Source organism: Cherax quadricarinatus, chromosome 45 (genome assembly GCF_038502225.1).
Source record: "Cherax quadricarinatus isolate ZL_2023a chromosome 45, ASM3850222v1, whole genome shotgun sequence".
NCBI lineage: Eukaryota > Metazoa > Arthropoda > Malacostraca > Decapoda > Parastacidae > Cherax > Cherax quadricarinatus.
Window position 1 is genome coordinate 11,551,489 of NC_091336.1, and position 13,019 is coordinate 11,564,507.

Below are 13,019 nucleotides of genomic sequence, written 5' to 3' on the forward strand. Positions count from 1 at the left end.
TTGTTTTTAATTTGCAGTCGTGTAGGAAGTGAAAAACATTGAGTTGCATTTCGCGATATTGTTTTGGTCATACTTGGCCCAGCTGGATAGCAGTAAGCTATCCAGCTGGGCCAGATTTTATTTACATTAATATACAGAACATTTTAAAGCGAATAGATATACATAAGTTGAGGCGTACCTGGCGCAGAGAATGACATCATATCTCCACTTAGCTGCGATATTATGTTAGCAGATCTTAAGGGATCATATTATTTGTTAATGTTACAGGGGATCATCGCCCCCGTGGCCCGGTCTTAGATCAGACCTCATAAAGTGGAAAGAGAATGTTACACAAGTGTAAGAAGCAGATAGTAAAGATAAGTGCATAGTGAAGGTGAGAAGGTTGTAAGATTTAATTGCCATCTTGAATGTTGACGAGACAGGAAAGATCAGCAGTCTTGCTGGAGTTTCAGAACAGTTCACAACACCACCGTACGATAACAGCTCTGCTTTTTAGCCATTAACATTCATTCAGTCATTTAGTCTGGTTGTGATAGCTGTATGAGCCTGCAGGCTGCTATTACAAACAGCCTGGTTGGCCAGGAGGTTTTTAAATGACCCTTGAGCCAACAATAGGACGTACTAGAAAATGTTTTGGTCCCGGGACCTTGAGAAGTGATCAAGGTCCCAGGACTGAAACGTTTTCTAATGTCTAGTGTTTACTCGCCTGTCATTTTTGAAACATCTGTCGGTATGAATTACCAAGCTGTATACTAGGTCAAAGGACAAAGGTTGCAGTTAATGTGACAGTTTTATTGTGGCAACATTTCGCTCTCCAGGAGCTTTGTGAAGCCATTACAAGCCTCACCGGTTGACCAGGACAGTGACCAGGTTGCTAGTGTCGAGGAAGCCTCGAGCCAGGTCACAGGCGTGTCACAGGTATGATAAGGTAAACAAGTGAGTGGAGTGATGCAAGATGGCTTACCTTCTTGTTAACTGACATGCTCATCAGAGTTCGTCTTATTTCTAGCGCCTACATGTTTGTACAACGTGTATACATCCTTGTCTGGGAAGGCATGCACTCACATTTCTCACATTCTCCACGATTCACAAGTCATTACAAGACTTTGAGCTCATCTCTATTCATAGCAGCAACAGCCTAGTTGATCAGTTAACGAGGAAGCCTGGCCTCAGTGCTGTGAAACCTATCACAGGTATGGCCTCCTCGTGGTAATACAGTGATAGGGATTACGTATACTAGGTAAATAAGCCACACAATGCAGGTTATGGCAGTTTATTGTGAAGAAGTTTCGTCCTCCAGGAACTTTAACAATATTAGCCCCTAGTGGACGAAATGTCTTCACACTAAATACCATATCCCGCATTCTTTGTTTTGTTTACACATGGCCTCCTTTCATTCACAGGCTTATCCATTTCATAAGGTTACTAGAATAGCCAGGTTGACGTTAGGCCACATCTTTCCCAAAAACTGGAAATTGTAAACTTGACGTTTTGGTCCGTCCTGAACTATTTTGCAGTCGCGAGTATGAAGAAATTCACAAGTTAGGTTATTGGGAACGCAAGAGCACAGATAAGATCATACTGATAGCAGAAGTCATTCAGTTTTTAATTCCGGTTTGTAAGTAAGTTGTGAATTGTGATTTATATTTTCCCTTGCAACCTATTTTGTTGTTACAGTTTGCCAAGACCACTTAGCGAGTCTTGTGGAGGTCCTATTGGTAGGGGAAGTTTGAGGTGGTACTGTGGTTTAGGAAGGTGAGCATGAGCCACCTACTACCCTGGTTGAATATTTTAAGATGTGAGTGATCTAGCGAGAGCTGGGAAGACTTGATGGTGATTCTGGCAGGTAACTATGAGTTAGACACCGCTGTGCCAGTCACCAGGTACTGAGACACTGATATACACTTGATGGGTTTCAAGAGTTTTTAACCATAGACCAGGCTCGTCTGGTGCTTGCCTGGTATATATATATATATGTATATATATATATATATATATATATATATATATATATATATATATATATATATATATATATATATATATATATATATATAATAAACTTAATCTAGGTTGATACACTTATTAAAGTGAAAATTTGAAGTGTTTCATCCTTTCTCTGTCTGCCCTATCAGGTCCTCTTTAGTATTCCGTACGTTCTGTTGTGTAAAGTTATTATTTTCAGTCTTTCGTCTTAGCTCCAGGACTACTCTGCTAGACTCAACTTTCTCCAGGTTTCTTTATTTACGGGACGACAAGTTCTTGCGTTTGTTTTTATCATATTTTGTATATGTTAATCACTTTTTTTACTTAACTTCCAAGCGAGAAAGTGTTAGTATTTTGAGTGTTTGTAATTGCATGTGCACGCACATGCGTTTCTTTGTATATTCATTAGTGTTTTTGCGTTGGTGCTCGTTATTCCACGATTGTTGATCCCAGGAGTCACTCCAGAAATAAATACCTCAATGTTGTGCGGGGTATTGACAGCACCTTATCAATGATATATATGTGCACACACGTACCAAATAGTGATCCGGAGACGTTATTGCGAAACTTGACACGACCTATTATGTCTGGCACTTCATAGTGTACTCGCCTAGTGATGTTTACATAAGTACTCACTAGAAAAGGCTCGAAAATATAAAAACAAATTGAGAAGATCCTGAATCAGGTGGAGAGGTAAGAACATAAGAAAAGTGGAATATCTTACAAGAAGATATCAGAAACACTGCTGGAACAAGTGTAGAAGTCTTCAAGAGGAAACTGGACAAGTATCTTCACCAGGTGCCAGGTCAACCAGGCTGTGATATATATGTGAGGCAGCGGGCCACAAGCAGCAACAGCATCGTTGACCATTCAAACACCAGACGAGCCTGGCCCGTGGCCGGGCTCAGGGAGTAGAAAAACTCGGAACTCATCATAGGTAGAAAGGCCTGTTAGCCCATACTAAGCAAGTCCTTCTCAAACCCAAGCTTACTAACAAAACAGATATTTAAAGTCAGCACTAATAATCTGATTGGTCAGGCAGGCAGTCAATCTGACATGGTCTGGGACCGGGCTGCAGGAATCAAGTGCAGGTAACCCACAGGTATATATCTATGTCAAGTGTTTTTAGCGCTAAATAATAATAATAATAATAATAATAATAATAATAATAATAATAATAATAATAATAATGTCAGATGTGTTCTGAGGATTACGATATTAAACAGTGTACCTGGAGACTTAAGTATCCAGTTTCATATTCAGTTTGTGGGTTCAGAGTTGTTTCAGCCATGGTATTGTGATTTTTATTCTTCGAGAATCTTGAATTACACTTCTAGAGAATAGGCAGCAACTGTCTTGAGAAAGTGCGAGTGCCGTTAGGCACTGACTCAACAATGTGACTATTTGAAAAATGCTGCTCGTAAGCGTCACCAACACACTCGATTTTAAAATAAATTGAAACATTTCGGTAGTATTTTTCTCAACAGTTTATATATATAATATATATATATATATATATATATATATATATATATATATATATATATATATATATATATATATATATATATATATATGCAATAAGATCAAAGTAAACAGGTGATTTCAGAATATGCAAAACAACCACTCTGAAAGAATAGAGAAATTCCAAGCGCTTTCGTGACTACTCACATTATCAAGGAACTATGTGAGTAATCACGAAAGCGCTTGGAATTTCTCTATTCTTTCAGAGTGGTTGTTTTGCATATATATATATATATATATATATATATATATATATATATATTTATATATATATATATATATATATATATATATATATATATATCTATAAACAATCGCAGACGGGCCAACTTAACTATGCAAGACAAGCCACGGGGGGGTGGAAATCTTTAGCTCAATTACTTTCACACTTCTCAGTGCGTCATCAGGAGCTATGCAATGTTGCAAGAGAACAACTAAAGCAGGGAGAGAATTCTCAGAGTATCGTAGTGCGGATGTGTCACCAGCCATGGTTACCCTTAGGGCTTAGGGTAACCGTGGCCGGTGACACTCGTCCAGTTGTGATAGAGCTGCAATATATACAGACGTTTCTAAAACGTATGTGTGAGGTGGGAGTGCTGAAGGAGAATCATCACTGGAAGAGAAGCAATAACTGGTAAAGTGGACGGTGGAGCTTCACCTTGTTAAGAAACTTAACCCGTAGAGTATTACTCTTGTTATCTGTTCAAATGTAATCCTGATACAGCGAGGAGCGGCCTTCCACACGGTACAACACTACCCTTCACACTGTACAACACTACCCTTCACACTGTACAACACTACCCTCCACACTGTACAACACTACCCTTCACACTGTACAGCACAACCCTTCACACGCTACAACACTACCCTTCACACGCTACAACACTACCCTTCACACGCTACAACACTACCCTTCACACTGTACAGCACCACCCTTCACACGCTACAACACTACCCTCCACACTGTACAACACTACCCTTCACACCCTACAACACTACCCTTCACACGCTACAACACTACCCTTCACACGCTACAACACTACCCTTCACACGCTACAACACTACCCTTCACACGCTACAACACTACCCTTCACACGCTACAACACTACCCTTCACACGCTACAACACTACCCTCCACACTGTACAACACTACCCTTCACACCCTACAACACTACCCTTCACACGCTACAACACTACCCTTCACACGCTACAACACTACCCTTCACACGCTACAGCACTACCCTTCACACGCTACAACACTACCCTTCACACGCTACAACACTACCCTTCACACGCTACAACACTACCCTTCACACTGTACAACACTACCCTTCACACGCTACAACACTACCCTTCACACGCTACAACACTACACTTCACACGCTACAACACAACCCTTCACACGCTACAACACTACCCTTCACACGCTACAACACTACCCTTCACACGCTACAACACTACCCTCCACACTGTACAACACTACCCTTCACACGCTACAACACTACCCTTCACACGCTACAACACTACCCTTCACACGCTACAACACTATCCTTCACACGCTACAACACTACCCTTCACATGGTACAACACTACCCGCCACACTGTACAACACTACCCTTCACACGCTACAACACTACCCTTCACACGCTACAACACTACCCTTCACACGCTACAACACTATCCTTCACACGCTACAACACTACCCTCCACACTGTACAACACTACCCTTCACACTGTACAGCACCACCCTTCACACGCTACAACACTACCCTCCACACTGTACAACACTACCCTTCACACGCTACAACACTACCCTTCACACGCTACAACACTACCCTTCACACGCTACAACACTATCCTTCACACGCTACAACACTACCCTTCACATGGTACAACACTACCCGCCACACGCTTCAACACTACCCTTCACACGGTACAACACTACCCTTCACACGCTTCAACACTACCCTTCACACGGTACAACACTATCCTTCACATGGTACAACAGTACCCTTCACACGCTACAACACTACCCTTCACACGGTACAACACTACCCTTCACACGCTTCAACACTACCCTTCACACGGTACAACACTATCCTTCACATGGTACAACAGTACCCTTCACACGCTACAACACTACCCTTCACACGCTACAACACTACCCTTCACACGGTACAACACTACCCTTCACATGGTACAACACTACCCTTCACACGCTACAACACTATCCTTCACACGGTACAACACTACCCTTCACATGGTACAACACTACCCTTCACACGCTACAACACTACCCTTCACACTGTACAACACTAAAATTCACAGGCTACAACACTACCCTTCACACGGTACAACACTACCCGCCACACGCTTCAACACTACCCTTCACACGGTACAACACTATCCTTCACATGGTACAACAGTACCCTTCACACGCTACAACACTACCCTTCACACGGTACAACACTACCCTTCACATGGTACAACACTACCCTTCACACGCTACAACACTATCAACCATACCCCCGGCCGGGATTGAACCCGCGGTCAGAGAGTCTCAAAACTCCAGCCCGTCGCGTTAGCCACTAGACCAGCTAGCCACAATATGATTCATCCAACTAGGTATATTTCTACACCATAGGAAAGTTAGCACAGGCACCTCTGTGACCACAAATGCAAGTTTTTACAGACGAATCTCCAGCTAGCGTGGCCGTGACGAACTCTAGCTCAAGTCCCTTCACTGCCGTCAACATGACTTAAGAAATCGTAATGACACGATTGCAAATAAACCGATAGAAATATACCTAGTTGGATGAATCTTATTGTGGCTAGCTGGTCTAGTGGCTAACGCGACGGGCTGGAGTTTTGAGACTCTATGACCTCGGGTTCAATCCCGGCCGGGGGTATGGTTTATTTGCAATCGTGTCATTACGATTTCTTAAGTCATGTTGACGGCAGTGAAGGGACTTGAGCTAGAGTTCGTCACGGCCACGCTAGCTGGAGATTCGTCTGTAAAAACTTGCATTTGTGGTCACAGAGGTGCCTGTGCTAACTTTCCTATGGTGTAGAAATATACCTAGTTGGATGAATCTTATTGTGGCTAGCTGGTCTAGTGGCTACAACGCTACCCTTCACACGCTACAACACTACCCTTTACACGCTACAACACTATCCTTCACACGCTACAACACTACCCTTTACACGCTACAACACTACCCTTCACACGCTACAACACTACCCTTTACACGCTACAACACTATCCTTCACACGCTACAACACTACCCTTTACACGCTACAACACTACCCTTCACACGCTACAACACTACCCTTTACACGCTACAACACTACCCTTTACACGCTACAACACTATCCTTCACACGCTACAACACTACCCTTTACACGCTACAACACTATCCTTCACACGCTACAACACTACCCTTCACACGCTACAACACTACCCTTCACACGCTACAACACTACCCTTCACACGCTACAACACTACCCTTTACACGCTACAACACTATCCTTCACACGCTACAACACTACCCTTCACACGCTACAACACTACCCTTCACACGCTACAACACTATCCTTCACATGGTACAACAGTACCCTTCACACGGTACAACACTACCCTTCACACGGTACAACACTACCCTTCACATGGTACAACACTACCCTTCACATGGTACAACACTACCCTTCACACGCTACAACACTACCCTTCACACTGTACAACACTAAAATTCACAGGCTACAACACTACCCTTCACATGGTACAACACTACCCGCCACACGCTTCAACACTACCCTTCACACGGTACAACACTATCCTTCACATGGTACAACAGTACCCTTCACACGCTACAACACTACCCTTCACATGGTACAACACTACCCTTCACATGGTACAACACTACCCTTCAAACGCTACAACACTACCCTTCACACGGTACAACACTACCCTTCACATGGTACAACACTACCTTTCACACGCTACAACACTATCCTTCACACGGTACAACACTACCCATCACATGGTACAACACTACCCTTCACACGCTACAACACTACCCTTCACACGCTACAACACTATCCTTCACAAGGTACAACAGTACCCTTCACACGGTACAACACTACCCTTCACACGGTACAACACTACCCTTCACATGGTACAACACTACCCTTCACATGGTACAACACTACCCTCCACACGCTACAACACTACCATTCACACGCTACAACACTACCCTTCACACGGTACAACACTACCCTTCACACGCTACAACACTACCCTTCACACGGTGCAACACTTCCCTTCACACGCTACAACACTACCCTTCACATGGTACAACACTACCCTCCACACGCTTCAACACTACCCTTCACATGGTACAACACTACCCTTCTCATGGTACAACACTACCATTCACACGCTACAACACTACCCTTCACACGCTACAACACTACCCTTCACACGGTACAACACTACCCTTCACATGGTACAACACTACCCTCCACACGCTACAACACTACCCTTCACACGGTACAACACTACCATTCACACGCTACATCACTACCCTTCACATGGTACAACACTACCCTTCACATGGTACAACACTACCCTTCGCATGGTACAACACTACCCTTCACATGGTACAACACTACCATTCACACGCTACAACACTACCCTTCACACGCTACAACAGTGCCCTTCACACGCTACAACACTACCCTTCACATGGTACAACACTACCCTTCACACGCTACAACACTACCCTTCACACGCTGCAACACTGCCCTTCACGCGCTACAACACTACCCTTCACACGCTACAACACTACCCTTCACACGCTACAACACTACCCTTCACACGCTACAACACTACCCTTCACACGCTACAACACTACCCTTCATACGCTACAACACTACCCTTCATACGCTACAACACTACCCTTCACACGCTACAACACTACCCTTCACACGCTACAACACTGTCCTTCACACGCTACACTACCCTTCACACGCTACAACACTACGCTACAACACTACCCTTCACACACTACAACACTACCCTTCCATCGCTACAACACTACCCTTCACACGCTACAGCACTACCCTTCACACGCTACAACACTACCCTTCACACGCTACAACACTACCCTTCACACGCTACAACACTACCCTTCCATCGCTACAACACTACCCTTCACACGCTACAACACTACCCTTCACACGCTACAACACTACCCTTCACACGCTACAACACTACCCTTCACACGCTACAACACTACCCTTCACACGCTACAACACTGTCCTTCACACGCTACAACACTACCCTTCACACGCTACAACACTACCCTTCACACGCTACAACACTACCCTTCACACACTACAACACTACCCTTCCATCGCTACAACACTACCCTTCACACGCTACAACACTACCCTTCACACGCTACAACACTACCCTTCACACGCTACAACACTACCCTTCACACGCTACAACACTGTCCTTCACACGCTACAACACTACCCTTCACACGCTACAACACTACCCTTCACACGCTACAACACTACCCTTCACACACTACAACACTACCCTTCCATCGCTACAACACTACCCTTCACACGCTACAACACTACCCTTCACACGCTACAACACTACCCTTCACACGCTACAACACTACCCTTTACACGCTACAACACTACCCTTCACACGCTACAACACTACCCTTCACATGGTACAACACTACCCTTCACACGCTACAACACTACCCTTCACATGGTACAATACTACCCTTCACACGCTACAACACTACCCTTCACATGGTACAACACTACCCTTCACACGCTAGAACACTACCCTTCACACGCTAGAACACTACCCTTCACACGCTACAACACTATCCTTCACATGGTACAACACTACCCTTCACACGCTACAACACTACCCTTCACACGCTACAACACTACCCTTCACACGCTACAACACTACCCTTCACATGGTACAACACTACCCTTCACATGGTACAACACTACCCTTTACACGCTACAACACTACCCTTCACACGCTACAACACTATCCTTCACATGGTACAACACTACCCTTCACACGCTACAACACTACCCTTCACACGCTACAACACTACCCTTCACACGCTACAACACTACCCTTCACATGGTACAACACTACCCTTCACATGGTACAACACTACCCTTCACACGCTACAACACTACCCTTTACACGCTACAACACTACCCTTCACACGCTACAACACTACCCTTCACATGGTACAACACTACCCTTCACACGCTACAACACTACCCTTCACATGGTACAATACTACCCTTCACACGCTACAACACTACCCTTCACATGGTACAACACTACCCTTCACACGCTACAACACTACCCTTCACACGCTACAACACTATCCTTCACATGGTACAACACTACCCTTCACACGCTACAACACTACCCTTCACACGCTACAACACTATCCTTCACATGGTACAACACTACCCTTCACACGCTACAACACTACCCTTCACACGCTACAACACTATCCTTCACATGGTACAACACTACCCTTCACACCCTACAACACTACCCTTCACACGCTACAACACTACCCTTCACACGCTACAACACTACCCTTCACACGCTACAACACTACCCTTCACACGCTACAACACTACCCTTCACACGCTACAACACTACCCTTCACACGCTACAACACTACCCTTCACACGCTACAACACTATCCTTCACATGGTACAACACTACCCTTCACACGCTACAACACTACCCTTCACACGCTACAACACTACCCTTCACACGCTACAACACTACCCTTCACACGCTACAACACTACCCTTCACACGCTACAACACTACCCTTCACGACGATAACATTACAATAAATAAAACTTTTATTTTATAGTCTTTCTCTCTTAAAGTTAATTTTATAATTTTCCTAATTGATCATGAAATGTTGATAATTGTTATATAAGATAAAGTTAAATAATTAGACACATTTGCATCATCTGGGTATTTTTAATTTGCAGATAATGCACATGTATCTAATTCTTCATGTTGTGGGTGCAGGAGGGCCCCGCTTATACAGCAAGTTAGGTTCCGGGCTAATGCTGTAAAGCGAAAATCGCTGTAAAGTGAATCAGATGCATATAAAAGCTTGATAATATGTTTACACTATCGTATATTATTAAGTGAGCAATATAGCAAGGCTTAAAAAATACATATACAATGCACACATTATTTAAAATATTTTTGTCCTTAGCTTATAATGAGTGGTGAATATTTACTGTAGGAAGTCTAAATAAGTGAAGAATGGGTATAACTGAAAATCGCTGTAAAGCGGGGCCTGTCTGTTTTGTGTACCATTCATGTACAAGAGGAAGTTACTTTGTTAGACTTTAAACCTATAGGTGGATTATTTCTGGCGTAGTTCACCATTGCACTAATATCTAACATGCAGTGAGCCGTAAAATACATTAATACACATGTTTTTGTGACATAATTCGGTATAATTAACATAGTACAACTTAGTTTAATAATTAACATAGTACAACTTAGTTTAATAATTAACATAGTACAACTTAGTTTAATCTTGCTGACTCCATTTTTAGTCAACCATAATTAATGTTGCTGAACATCAATTAAATATATTAATTCCATGAGGTTTAAACTTATGTTTTCGTGGAGTTATTTCAAGAAAGATTTGACACTGTTTGGCAGAGCTATCTTCACTTTATAAACTAAGATAACAAGGTGTGTGCCTAAAACAAGCACCATATGTGCTGAGAGAAACATACCTCTGGGTGTATATACTGTGAAGTAATCATAGTGAGGAGTGGTTATTACAGTGGTGATGTCTGCATTGGTGGCAGCAAGGTGATTTTGATCAACAATACATGACCTAACTAACTGCTTGTCAACTGGCTTCTCTAAACATTGATTACAGTAGACATTTGTTGCGTGTTTCACCAGATGGAACTTGGTGGTTGTTTATGCAGAGTAGTGAAGGTGTGGAGCAGGGGCGTGCTCCATACCTGCAACAACTGCTCCCGTGTATACATCCTCAAGCTAACCCACTTCAACCTTCACAATTGTTTAACTCCAACAACCCACATATTGTTGCTCAATATTGGCTACAACATGAAGCAATTTGCTACTGGATATTTTCGTTCTTTTCCGCTTTTATATATATATATATATATATATATATATATATATATATATATATATATATATATATATATATATATATATATATATATATATATATATATATATATATATATATATATATATATATATATATATATATATATATATATATATATACACATACACAGCTGTAAGCCTCTTCCCTGAAAGCTGGCTGCCTTGGATCAAAGTCTAGCGCAAGCTGGACTCCAAGGTATTTGGTCCAGTGTGGGTAGATTGGTAAAGCACTGCGTACCTTGTTCCAAGGTTCGTAGGTTCGAGTCTCCTTCAGCCAGAGATCAGCATTTATATATATATATATATATATATATATATATATATATATATATATATATATATATATATATATATATATATATATACAAAACAACCACTGTGAAAGAATCGAGAAATTCCAAGCACTTTCGTGACTACTCACATTATCAAGGAACAATGAAAGTAAAGCATCAAAGGAAGGTATATAAAGGGGTAGCCCACACCTCACTATCAGATCCCACAACACCTGACGCGAGACAGCAGGCCCACCGGCCGAACTGGACAGGTCCTTCACACAACCCACCCACAAACTATTCTACCCAAGAAATAAGAAATTTAAGAAATTATTATTTGTCCAATGTATTATTAAATTCTTCCCAAATTATATTAATTATAAATGGATCTAATTTATATAAACCAAAGGAAATATTCATATTATTGTCAAAACTGCTTTTTATGAAACAAGATTCAATTATATTCCTGTCGACCATGGACTTGCTTGATACTACTTTCTCAACTTTTTGAAAATCAATTGGATGGTTAAAATCTCTTACATGAATAAATAGAGCATTGGAATCTTGTCCAGTTCTAATGCTATATTTATGTTGTTTTAATCTTAGTTCGAGATTTTTACCAGTTTGACCGTAATAAACTTTATCGCAAATTTTACAAGGAATCTTATAGACACATCCATCAGCATTTTGGGGGGAATTCTTTATCAAAAGTTGTTTTTACTGTATTAAGATTTTTGAATACAACTTTAATATTAAAAGTCTTAAGAAGAGAAGGCATATCAAACAAGTTTTCATGGTAAGGGAGAACCAACATATTTTTAGTTGAATAAGGCTGGTTATCCCTTTTTGGATTGTAAAAAGTATTTCTAGCAACTTTAAAAGATTTATCAATTACATTTCTTGGGTATTTCAAATCATTACCTATTTCATAAAATTTGGATATTTCCTCATCTATGAACTCTGGACTACAAATTCGTAAAGCTC

At 41.9% G+C, this 13,019-nt stretch overlaps 1 protein-coding gene across 1 annotated transcript in view; it reads left to right on the forward strand.

Moving 5' to 3' along the window:
* Positions 1 to 13,019, forward strand: part of lbk (leucine-rich repeats and immunoglobulin-like domains protein lambik) — a 329,555-nt gene that overhangs the window by 157,324 nt on the left and 159,212 nt on the right. The window lies entirely within an intron of this gene.